Below are 12121 nucleotides of genomic sequence, written 5' to 3' on the forward strand. Positions count from 1 at the left end.
GCACTGGGAATCGCTTTCATGGGCTTTCGGGTGCGTACCTCCGCACCGCAAAAGATAGAACCTGTCCTATCTTTTGCTGTATTTTCTGGATCACGGACCCATTCAAGTGAATGGGTCCACACCGCAGCACGGAGCTCACATGGCCGATGACTGTGCATTGCGGACCGCTATTTGTGGTCCGGCATGGCGGCTATACGGTCGTGTGATTGAGCCCTAAGGGTGCATACACATGACCGTATGCATTTTGCGGTCCGCAAAATGCAGATCTGCAAAAAATTAGTAGGACGTCCATGTTGCATCCATTTTTTTGCAGACCCATTGTAACAATTCCTGTTGTTCTCTGCAAAATGGACAAGAATATTACATGTTTTTTTTTTTTTTTTTGCGGGACTGTGAAACGGACATACGGATGCAGATAGCACACAGTGCGCTGTCCATTTTTTTTGCGGACCCACAGAAAGTGTGCGATCCGATTGTGCAATGCGATCGGATGCAGACCAAAACTACAGTCGTGTGAATGGGGCCTAAGTATGATCAGATCAAAAGGGTGTTGTAGGATATTGCCATTTCTCACTTTAGGGCGAGTGGCCCCTTTAAAAGAACCTTCCATTTTTCTTCAGTTTGACAATGCCTTTAGAAAAATACCAAAATAACTGACTTCAAAGATGGTTTCCTTGTGAGAACAAGGCTATAAAAAGTGCCGGAGCTGCTGTTCCTGAGATAACGACTTGGAGACGGCGAGCAGATAACATGTCCTGACTTATTCCTGCAGCTTCTGTGAATTATAAGAAGCAACGTGACTCACAGGTGTTACGTCTGGGCGAAACGCAAACACGTGTCCCGGGGCTCTGGGATTCTCAGTTCCTTTTCTTTTCCGAGGAACTTATTTTACTGCGGTCATTGTTTAACCACATGGTTATTAATAGCAGGTAAGTGTTGTCTGACGGCTCAGGGTGTCGTAGTCAGCGACTGCGGTGAGACATTCTAAAAGTATCTGTCCCAGAGGGGGGCGCCGTGCCCTGCTGCAGACTGCTGAGTCATACAACACCTTAGATTTCATGGTGGTTTATGAACTTTGCCCTATTTAAGGTGATCAACGTTTATGACTAAGGCCTCTTGCACACGAACGTATTTCATTTCCGTTCCGTTTTGGCGGTCCGTATGCAGAACCATTCATTTCAATGGTTCCGCAAAAAAAAAAACGGAAAGTACTCCGTGTGCATTCCGTTTTTCCTATATATCCGTTCCGCTAAAAGATAGAACTTGTCCTATTATTGTCCGCATTACTGACAAGGATAGTACTGTTCTATTAGGCCTCTTGCACACGACTTTATGGCTTTTTCAGTATTTTGCGGATGACGTCCGTGTGCATTCCGTTTTTTGGGGAACGGAACAGCTGGCCCCTGATAGAACAGTACTATCCTTGTCCGTTATGCGGACAATAATAGGACATGTTCTATTTTTTTAACGGAAATACGGAAGGCATACGGAGTACCTTCCTTTTTTTTTTTGCGGATCCATTGAAATGAATGCAATACGGAACGCAAAAAAACGGAACGTAAATGGAAGAAAAAAAAACCTTTTGTGTGCAAGAGATCCAAGGGTCCATTTACACGTCCGTTGTTTTTTTTCCGGATCCGCAAAACATGGACACCGGCAATGTGCGGATCGCACATCGCCGTCACTCTCATGGAAAATTTTTCTTGTGGACAAGAATAGGACATGTTCTATTTTTTGGCGGAACGGAAGTGCGGATGCAGACAGCACATTCCGGCCCCATTGAAAATGAATAGGTCCGCACCTGTTCCCGCAAAATTGCGGAACAGATGCGGACCCATTTTGCGAACGTGTGAATGGACCCTTAGGGGCCAGATGTTCCGTTCCGCAAAAAACTGAATGTTTTTTTTTGGACCCATTGAAATAAACGGTACCGTATGCGGAACGCAGAAAACGGCCCGTATACGGAATGCAAAATACGTTCGTATGAACGAGCCCTTAAGTTGCGTCTGACTGATCCAATATTCTTTCTGTTTAAAACTTTGATTACATAATGGTTTCCTGCAGTAATACCTTAAAGCAGGCATCCTCTGTTGTAAAACTACAACTCCCACAATGCCCTGCTGTAGGCTGATGGCTGTAGGCTGTTCAGGCATGCTGGGAGTTGTAGTTTTGCAACAGCTGGAGAGCCGCGGTTTGAGGATGCCTGTCTTAAAGGGATCATTGAGCAGGTCCACCTTGCGGCTCAGACATCAGAGCCCTAGGCTTTAAAATAATGGAGTATGTAAAAAGAAAGGTTGTTCAACGTGAACTACCCCATTAACGGTGCTCCCACTCATTTTTAATATAAGGTGTTCATCTGGGTAACAGAATATTTCAATGTTCACGTTAATGAAAAGATGTATAGAATGAGATGCGTCACCAGCGCCTTACCTACTTGCTGATGCTTTCCACATAGCAACTTTCTACTCCGCAGAGAAGAAAACTGACAAAGCAGTTCCACAGACAAGCAATAGACCAAAATGTCAGCTACATATATAAGGCCTATTGTCCCTGCCCAGCTGCCCCTTTAAGACAAAAAATCTACTGGGATTTTTTTTATTTCAGTCGCTGATGGGTTAATGGAACTTTTCCCTTTCCTCTCGCAGAAACTTTTGTTCGGATTATTTAATTCTCTTAATGGAAGAGCTTCAAAAGCGGACAAGGAGGAAAAAAAAAAACCCTCAATAAGCAGATTTTTTAGAAAAAAATTGCTGATAGTTCCGGCTGACTTTGAAATCACTTTAGAATGATCGTGAGTAAGGTGCGCGCTGCGCCGGCACGGTGATCTGAATGCAGAGAGAAGGCGGCTGTAATTTGTATTCAGAGGGTATGAATTTCATCCTCTCACATGAGACGACGCTGTTTAATTAGGTCTGGTAGTTAACTCCACTGCCGGGTGATTTTTTTTTTTTTTTGGAACAGTCTTCCAGCCTCTTGGGAAACAACGGACTTCAGACAAAAAAAAAAAATCAAAAGCGAGTAGTTTGAGGAGCTGGAAAGAATATGGCTCCAAGCTATAGGTTAGAGCGCAGAACGGAATACGCGGAGGCTTCCATTTTGTTCCGCTTATTAGTTTTAATGAAGTCGGCTTAGCTTCCCATTCTCACAAAAAAAATTAAAAATATTTTAAAAAACTGAATAATATTATATTTTACCCAGTGTTTCGTTATAATCCAAGGGGAAACAGTCACAATCGAAACATTTAACAAATTTGAAGCAAAACTGCCAGAAATGCTAAAATTTTAGAAATGTTTTTTTTTTGTTATCTCCCCTTAAGGGCTCATGCACACGAATGTATTTTTTTTTATCCGCATTTTTTGCAGGCTGGATGTGGACTCATTCACTTCAATGGGGCCGCAAAAGATGCGGACAGCACACCATGTACTGTCCGGATCCGTATGTCTGTTCCGTGGCATTCGCAAAAATATAGAACATGTCCTATTCTTGTCCGTGTTTTTGCAGACGGCAAAACAGTTAAGTCATATGCATAAAAGATGAAAATCGGACATCATATAGTACCTGGCAATCTCTAACAAAGCTAGAACCAGCCCTGTGACTCACATGGATCCGGAGGCCTCTCCATTCATTACAACATCTGCTCTGCTAGATTTATTTCAAGCTGTCTGTGTAAGGGGCGTGTCCTTTCTCAGGGACGTGTCCTTTCTGCTGCAGCTGGTGGCAGTTGCATGTGCTTCAGTCTCAGTGAGGTGGACAGAGAAATTAGAAAAAGAACAAACAGCAGGTGGCGCTGTACAGATAGATTTCATTGAATGACTAGCGGCTATAACAAACTTTTAGGCTAGGTCTACACGACGACAATAAGTAGCGCGACACATAGGGCACCACTACACTGCAACATTTGTCGCGCCACATTGATGTCGCACGACAATTTTTATAATGATGGTCTATGGTGTCGCACTGCGACATGCGACTGCGACGCGACAGTCGCAGAAAAACCCATTTAGAATAGATTTTTTTACGACTGTCGCGTCGCAGCATGTCGCATGTCGCAGTGCGACACCATAGACCATCATTATAAAAATTGTCGCGCGACATTGGTGCAACAAAATGTCGCGCGACAAATGTCGTCGTGTAGACCTAGCCTAAATTACATGCAATTCCAAAAGTATTCAGATCCAGGTGCTGATGTGAAAACGGTAGAATATTTTTTGTGGCACAACCCTTTTAAAATAATAAAAATCTCACAGAAATTTAATGAAAATCAGCCATGAGTGATTTATATTATTTTAGCACTATTTATCAATAGTGAAAATGTAGAGAAAAAATGTCTCCATTCAGAATGCATTAGGATAAAACTGATCTTTTTTTTCCGGTATTGAGCCCCTAGGACGGAACTCAGCGCCGGAGAAGAAAAAACGCTAGTGTGAAAGTACCCTTAAGAAAAGTATTTGCTTGCTATGACGCTGTGTGCTTTGTGCTGCCGCCGCAGTACAGTAATACACTCGTGGTGTTCCGTTGCACAAAAAAATAGAACTTGTTCTATCTTTTTGTGGAACCGACTGATCGCGGACCCTATTCAAGTGAATGGGTCCGCAATATGCGGTCTGCAGCACGGGCATGGAGCACTTAGGTTCATGGGCAAGAGGCCTAAGTGGGAGTTCTAACACAGGCTGAGAGTTTACATAGTGGAAGGAGAAGAGTCCCACAGCAGGACAGAGTATTTCAGGAGACAAGTGCGCTAATCATGTGAATAGTCAAAAACTGAGCATTACATAGTAGAAAGAGCAGGGCACCCCCAAGGAGCACGGAGTATTTCACATTTGGGTTCATGATGCTGAATCTGCTAATTGCTGCAAAACAAGAGCATGGCTAAATGGTGTTTTAACCAATTGGATGTCACCACAACGTTAACCCATTCAGTAATCCGTGGCAAACGCTAATTTATCTCTGGGAGCATTCCAAAGAAAAGCTACTTCTAGGCAGAAGGAAAATTACAGCAGAAATTCAAAGGAAAACTGGGAGTCAGGGCTTGTTCACACGACCGTGCCGTTTTTTCGCGGTCTGCAAATTGCGGATCTGCAAAAAAACGGATGCCGCCCGTGTGCTTCCCGCAATTTGCGGAACAGAACAGGAGGCCCATTATAGAAATGCCTATTCTTGTCCGCAAAACGGACAAGAATAGGACAGGAACATAGCAATGTATGCGGACAGCACACGGAGTGCTGTCTGCATCTTTTGCGGACCCATTGAAATGAATGGTTCCGTATACGGACCGTATGCGAAAACACATAAAGTGGTCCGTATACGTAACGCAAAATACGTTCGTGTGAACGAGCCCTCAACCAACAGCTCCCACCCAGCTTTCGCAGAGTCCTGTATGTCATCTCCTGCATCAATGTCACTACAACACTAGAAAGCTGGGTGACAATCAATATGGCCGTCATTACACCTCCCACCTAGCTTTCCCAGACTGCTGAATGTTACCGTGTTTACAGATACCTCCTCTCCTGTATCAAAGTCACTGTAACACTGGAAAGCTGGGTCACAATCAGTATGGCCGCCTTTCAGCTCCCGCCTAGCTACATCACTAGAAATTTGGGTCACAATCAATATGGCTGCAATTAGGCCTCCCATTAAGCTTTTCCAGGTGCTCCTGCATCAATGTCACTGCACCACTAGAAAACTAGGTGACAATCAATATAGCCGCCATTAGACCTCCCACCCAGCTTTCCCAGATTCCTGTATGCTGACTTATATACAGATACCCTCCTTTCCGGTATCAATATCACAACATCACTAGAAAGCTGGATGACTATCAACATGGCCGCCCTTACAGCTCTCACCCAGCTAACCCAAAATCTTGAACGTCATCTTCTGTAGCGTTATCCCCACCATCCTAGTGATGCGTAACTAAACGGAAAGCTGGTGGAACCCCCTGAGGGCAGTTTCTGGTGGTTATTTTGGTCACCCAGCTTTCCCAGATGCAAATATAATTAAGAAACGGCTAATTTAAAACCTGACAGGACTCAAGGACTTGAATGGATTTTTTTTTAATTTAGAGAGGACCGCTCTGTACGGTCATCATCATTACCAGGCTTGAGCTGCTACTCACAGGTGATCCCATGACATCACGATACTGATGTAGGACTGTGGAGATGAGCGGCGCCCTCTGCATCACACTTCTCACATCAGCGCGGCTGAAGCATTAACAATGACACTTTATAGATGTAAAATGTGCAAATTGATAGAAAGACACTTCACTTAGCTCCAGCGTGCAGGAGGGAGAGGCAGGAGGCTCCGGCGCAGTTTAGATTTCACTTGGAAAATATAATTAGTGGTTGTGACATCTCCTCCTGCGGAGCACAATTTACAGACGCTAATCATCTTACTGCAGAACGCCAAGGAGACCGCATTTATAGAACATCTCCTTACAAGGCCACAGTATCACAGCGCCCGCTGCCTCCTTCCCATCACAGGCTTAAGGCCTCTTGCACACGACCGTATGGCTTTTTCAGTATTTTGCGGTCTGCAAAAAACGGATCCGCAAAAAATATGGATGACGTCCGTGTGCATTCCATTTTTTGCAGAACGGAACAGCTGGCCCCTGATAGAACAGTACTATCCTTGTCCGTTATCCAGACAATAATAACACATGTTCTATCTTTGAATGGAAACGGAAGGCATACGGAGTACCTTCCGTTTTTTTTGCGGATCCATTGAAATGAATGGTACCGTATACGGAACGCAAAAAAACCTGAATGGAAACGGAAAAAAAAAAACATTCGTGTGCAAGAGGCCTTAAGGCTAGAATCACACGACTGTATGTGTTTTGCGGTCCACAAAAAAAAGGATGACGTCCGTATAGCATCCGTTTTTTTTTTGCGGATCCATTGTAACAATGCCTATCCTTGTCCACAAAATGGATAAGAATAGGACATGCTTTATATTTTTTGCGGGGCTACAGAACGGACATAAGGATGCGGATAGCACATGGTGTGCTGTCCACATTTTTTGCGGACCCATTGAAATTAATGGGTCTGAATCCTATCCGCAAATAAAACGGAATGGACACGGAAACAAAATACGTTCGTGTGAATGTAGCCTTAGATACAGCAGCTCAGCAGGCAGTATCACATATGATAGACTTAGGCCTCATACACACGACCGTTGTTTGGGTCCACATCCGAGCTGCCGTTTTGGCTGCTCGGATGCGGACCCATTCACTTTAATAGGGCCACAAAAATGCGGACAGCACTTCGTGCTGTCCGCATCCGTGGCTCCGTTCCGCGGCCCCGTTAAAAAAATATAACATGTCCTATTCTTGTCCACGCTTTGCGGACAAGAATAGGCATTATAATGCTGGCTTCCGTTCCGCAAATTGCGAAAGGTAACACGGGCGGCCTCCTTTTTTTGCGGATCCGCGGTTTGCGGACCACAAAAAACGGAACGGTCGTGTGCATGAGGCCTTAGGTACAGCACTTCAGTAGACAGTATCACACATGAAGGATCAGATTCAGCAGAGTGTTAGGGTACTTTCACACTAGCATTTTTGTTTTCCGGCACTGAGTTGCGTCCTAGGGGCTCAATACCGGAAAAGAACTGATCAGTTTTATCCTAATGCATTCTGAATGGAGAGCAATCCGTTCAGTATGCATCAGTTCAGTCCCTCTTACGTTTTTTTTTGGACAGAGATAATACCGCAGCATGCTGCAGTTTTCTCTCCGGCCAAAAATACTGAACACTTGCAGGAATGCCAGATCCGGCATTAATTTACATTGAAGTGTATTAGTGCCGGATCCGGCATTAAGTATTCCGGCAAAACAGTTCCGGCTTTCCGGTCTGCGTATGCACAGACCTTTAAAAATGCAAAAGAAATTAATACCGGATCCGTTTTTCCGGATGACACCGGAGAGACTGATCCGGTATTTCAATGCATTTGTCAGACGGATCCGGATGCGGATCCGTCTGACAAATGCCATCCGTTTGTGTCCGGATTGCCGGAACTGCCTGCCGGACTCCTCTGCCACAAGTGTGAAAGTACCCTTGTACATAATAGATTTAGATACAGCAGAATAGACGGTATCAAACATGATAAGATTAGATACAGTAGCTAAGCAGTCAGTACGCTTAGATACAGGTGCTCAACAGACATTATCACACAGGGCAGGCTTAGATACATATGCTCAGCAGACATTATGATGCTCAGGGCCAGTGCAAGGATTTTTGCCGCCCTAGGCAAGATAAAAATTGCCGCCCCCCCTTATCAGATGATCTGCCCATATTATGACATCACATATGTCCACCCGTTTCTCAGCATTTCAATTAAAAGAGAGTTATATGTTGCAATAAAGCCCCCTATTAAGAATGGTGGAGAATAACTACCATAACTTAAGCCATAGCTAAAGAAACAAGCCTGGGGCGAAAAACAATAAGGCCCTCCCCCCCCCCTCCCCATGACACTTGATGACTTTTACAGGAGAAACTGTATATTGTGGGGCACGGTGTATGCTATATGTGTATAACAAACATATTTCACATGAAAACTTACAGTTACTTGGCTTGACCCTTGGGGATCTCGGACGCCACTTCCACACTTTGGCCGGGGGCTCGGCGGAGCTGATGTTGTGTTTTATCCTAATGAGAAAGATTTCATAATAAGGATTTGGAGAAGGGGCAGAGGGATAGCAGAGCAGGGAGAGGCTGGTGCTGCTACTAGGGGGTCATACCATGAGGGAGTAAAAAAGCCCACCATAATGCCCCCCCAGTAGAAATAATTCTCCTTATAATGTGACAGTGCAAAAAATACCCCCTTGTAATGCCCCCAGTTGAGCTAATGTCCCCATAATGTGCCAGTATAAAATACCCCTATATAGTGCCCCCAGTAACTGCCCCCATAGTGCTCCTCTCCCCCCTCCCTCCTAGTGCCCCCATAATGTACCAGTATAAAATGCCCCATATATAGTGCCCCAGTAGATGCCCTCAGTGTCCCCCATAATTTGTAAGTATAAAATACCGCTTCTCAGTGTCCCCGTAGATGACCCCATTGTACTCCTCTCCCACCTTCCCCATAGTACCCACCATAATGTGTCCCAGTATAAAATGCCCCTATACAGAGACCCCATATAAAATAGCCATTCTTTGTGCCCTCAGTAGATGCCCCTATAGTGCCCACCAATAATGTGCAAGTAAGAAGTGCCCCAATGTGCCAGTAATAATTGCCCCCATAGATGTCCCCAAATAATGTGCCAGTAAAATGTGCCCTCATAGATGCCCCCCAATCATGTGCCAGTAATAAGAGCCCCCCCACCATCATGTGCCAGTAGCCAGAGCCCCCCCTATATCATGTGCCAGTAGCCAGAGCCCCCCCTATATCATGTGCCAGTAGCCGGAGCCCCCCCTATATCATGTGCCAGTAGCCAGAGCCCCCCCCTATATCATGTGCCAGTAGCCAAAGCCCCCCTATATCATGTGCCAGTAGCCAGAGCCCCCCCCCCCATATCATGTGCCAGTAGCCAGAGCCCCCCCTTTATCATGTGCCAGTAGTCAGAGCCCCCCTATATCATGTGCCAGTAGCCAGAGCCCCCCCTATATCATGTGCCAGTAGCCAGAGCCCCTCCTATATCATGTGCCAGTAGCCAGAGCCCCCCCCCTATATCATGTGCCAGTAGCCAGAGCCCCCTATATCATGTGCCAGTAGCCAGAGCCCCCCCTATATCATGTGCCAGTAGCCAGAGCCCCTCCTATATCATGTGCCAGTAGCCAGAGCCCCCCCCTTATATCATGTGCCAGTAGCCAGAGCCCCCTATATCATGTGCCAGTAGCCAAAGCCCCCCTATGATGTGCCAGTAGCCAGAGCCCCCTTATCTTGTGCCAGTAGCCCGAGCCCCCCCATCAACATGTGCCAGTAGCCTGAGCCCCCCCATCAATATGTGCCAGTAGCCATAGCCCCCCCCTATCATGTGCCAGTAGCCATAGGCCCCCCCTATCATGTGCCAGTAGCAATAGGGCCCCCCTATCATGTGCCAGTAGCCATAGGGCCCCTCTATCATGTGCCAGTAGCCATAGGGCCCCCCCTATCATGTGCCAGTAGCCATAGGGCCCCCCTATAGCCATAGAGCCCCCACTATCATGTGCCAGTAGCCATAGGGCCCCCCTATTATGTGCCAGTAGCCATAGGGCCCCCCTATTATGTGCCAGTAGCCATAGGGCCCCCCTATCATGTGCCAGTAGCCATAGGGCCCCCCTATCATGTGCCAGTAGCCATAAGGCCCCCTATCATGTCCCAGTAGCCATAGAGCCCCCCTATCCCTATCATGTCCCAGTAGGCATAGGGCCCCCCCCTATCCCTATCATGTCCCAGTAGCCAGAGCCCCCCCTTTATCATGTGCCAGTAGCCAGAGCCCCCCCTATATCATGTGCCAGTAGCCAGAGCCCCCCCTATATCATGTGCCAGTAGCCAGAGCCCCCCCTATATCATGTGCCAGTAGCCAGAGCCCCCCCTATATCATGTGCCAGTTGCCAGAGCCCCCCTATCTCATGTGCCAGTAGCCAGAGCCCCTCCTATCATGTGCCAGTAGCCAGAGCCCCCCCTATCATGTGCCAGTAACCATAGGCCCCCCCAATCATGTGCCAGTAGCCATAGGGCCCCCCTATCATGTGCCAGTAGCCATAGGGCCCCTCTATCATGTGCCAGTAGCCATAGGGCCCCCCCTATCATGTGCCAGTAGCCATAGGGCCCCCCTATAGCCATAGAGCCCCCACTATCATGTGCCAGTAGCCATAGGGCCCCCCTATTATGTGCCAGTAGCCATAGGGCCCCCCTATTATGTGCCAGTAGCCATAGGGCCCCCCTATCATGTGCCAGTAGCCATAGGGCCCCCCTATCATGTGCCAGTAGCCATAAGGCCCCCCTATCATGTCCCAGTAGCCATAGAGCCCCCCTATCCCTATCATGTCCCAGTAGGCATAGGGCCCCCCCTATCCCTATCATGTCCCAGTAGCCATAGGCCCCCCCGATCATATGCCAGTAGCCAGAGCCCCCCATCATGTGCCAGCCCAGTAGCCACCAGTATTGACAACAACAACAACAAAAAAAACGTATACATACCTCCATGTCAGCGATGCGATGCAGGCCTCTTCTGGCCTGTGTCCCGCGCTGTATGGCGTCCCTGCGCCGGCCTCTGATAGGCTGCAGGCACTAGGCCGGCAGCCTATCAGAGGAAGGGGAAGGGACACACCTCTCCCTCCCCTGCTGCACAGCTATCTGTATCGCTGTCCTGAGGACGGCGATACAGATGACTGGAGATGAGCGCTTCCACAGTCCTGACTGTGTCCACAGTCCTGACTCCTGCCTATTGTTAGTTGCGGGCCGGCACCCCTAAGGACTCTATGGAAGCGCCGGCCCTGCTTACTAGCGTGGCGGCGCAGCATGAGGGGCGCCGCGGGCCACTTAAAGGGAATCTGTCACCTGCTTTTACCATTTTAAGCTGGCACCATCGCTATGTTGACTAAAGTACCTTATTTCCAGCAGTCTTCTTTTTACTTTATTTCGTTTTGTAGTTTTGATATAAATGCTAATTAGGGTCCAAGGGGTCCAGAGGGGAGTTTTTTTCACTCTCCGATGCCCAGTGACGCCCCCCTGCAGTGCCCAGCCCGCCTTAATTTGAATTCCAAGAACGCCTCCTGATCATCAAATAACCTCCCACAGCCCGGCTAACGGTTCCGCCCCCTCCCCACGTCATAGTCTACCTTATAGAAATGCACCGTCCTTCTTCCTGTCTGCGGCCAGAAAACTCGCGCAGGCGCAGTACTGCCAGCGGCCTGCGCGATCATCAACCTCCTGAGGGCAACAGCCTCAAAAGTCTCACTGGGCATGCGCCGAGCCCAGTGATGTGACCTGAGCGCTGTTGCCCTCAGGACGTTGATGATCGCGCAGGCGCAGGCCGCTGGCAGTACTACGCCTGCGCGAATTTTCTGGCCGCAGACAGGAAGAAGGACGGTGCATTTCTATAAGGTAGACTATGACGTGGGGAGGGGGCGGAACCGTTTGCCGGGGCTGTGGGAGGTTATTTGATGATCAGGAGGCGTTCTTAGAATTCAAATTAAGGCGGGCTGGGCACTG

General features: G+C 47.6%; 1 long non-coding RNA gene across 1 annotated transcript in view; it reads left to right on the forward strand.

The window, feature by feature from the left end:
* Positions 1–741: 741 nt before the first annotated feature.
* The window catches only part of LOC121004345, a 57189-nt gene continuing 45809 nt past the window's right edge, over positions 742–12121 (forward strand). The window contains exon 1 of the long non-coding RNA XR_005779693.1: positions 742–929. This is a non-coding gene — a long non-coding RNA (uncharacterized LOC121004345). The remainder of the gene's footprint in view (positions 930–12121) is intronic.

Source organism: Bufo bufo, chromosome 6 (assembly GCF_905171765.1).
Source record: "Bufo bufo chromosome 6, aBufBuf1.1, whole genome shotgun sequence".
Lineage (NCBI taxonomy): Eukaryota > Metazoa > Chordata > Amphibia > Anura > Bufonidae > Bufo > Bufo bufo.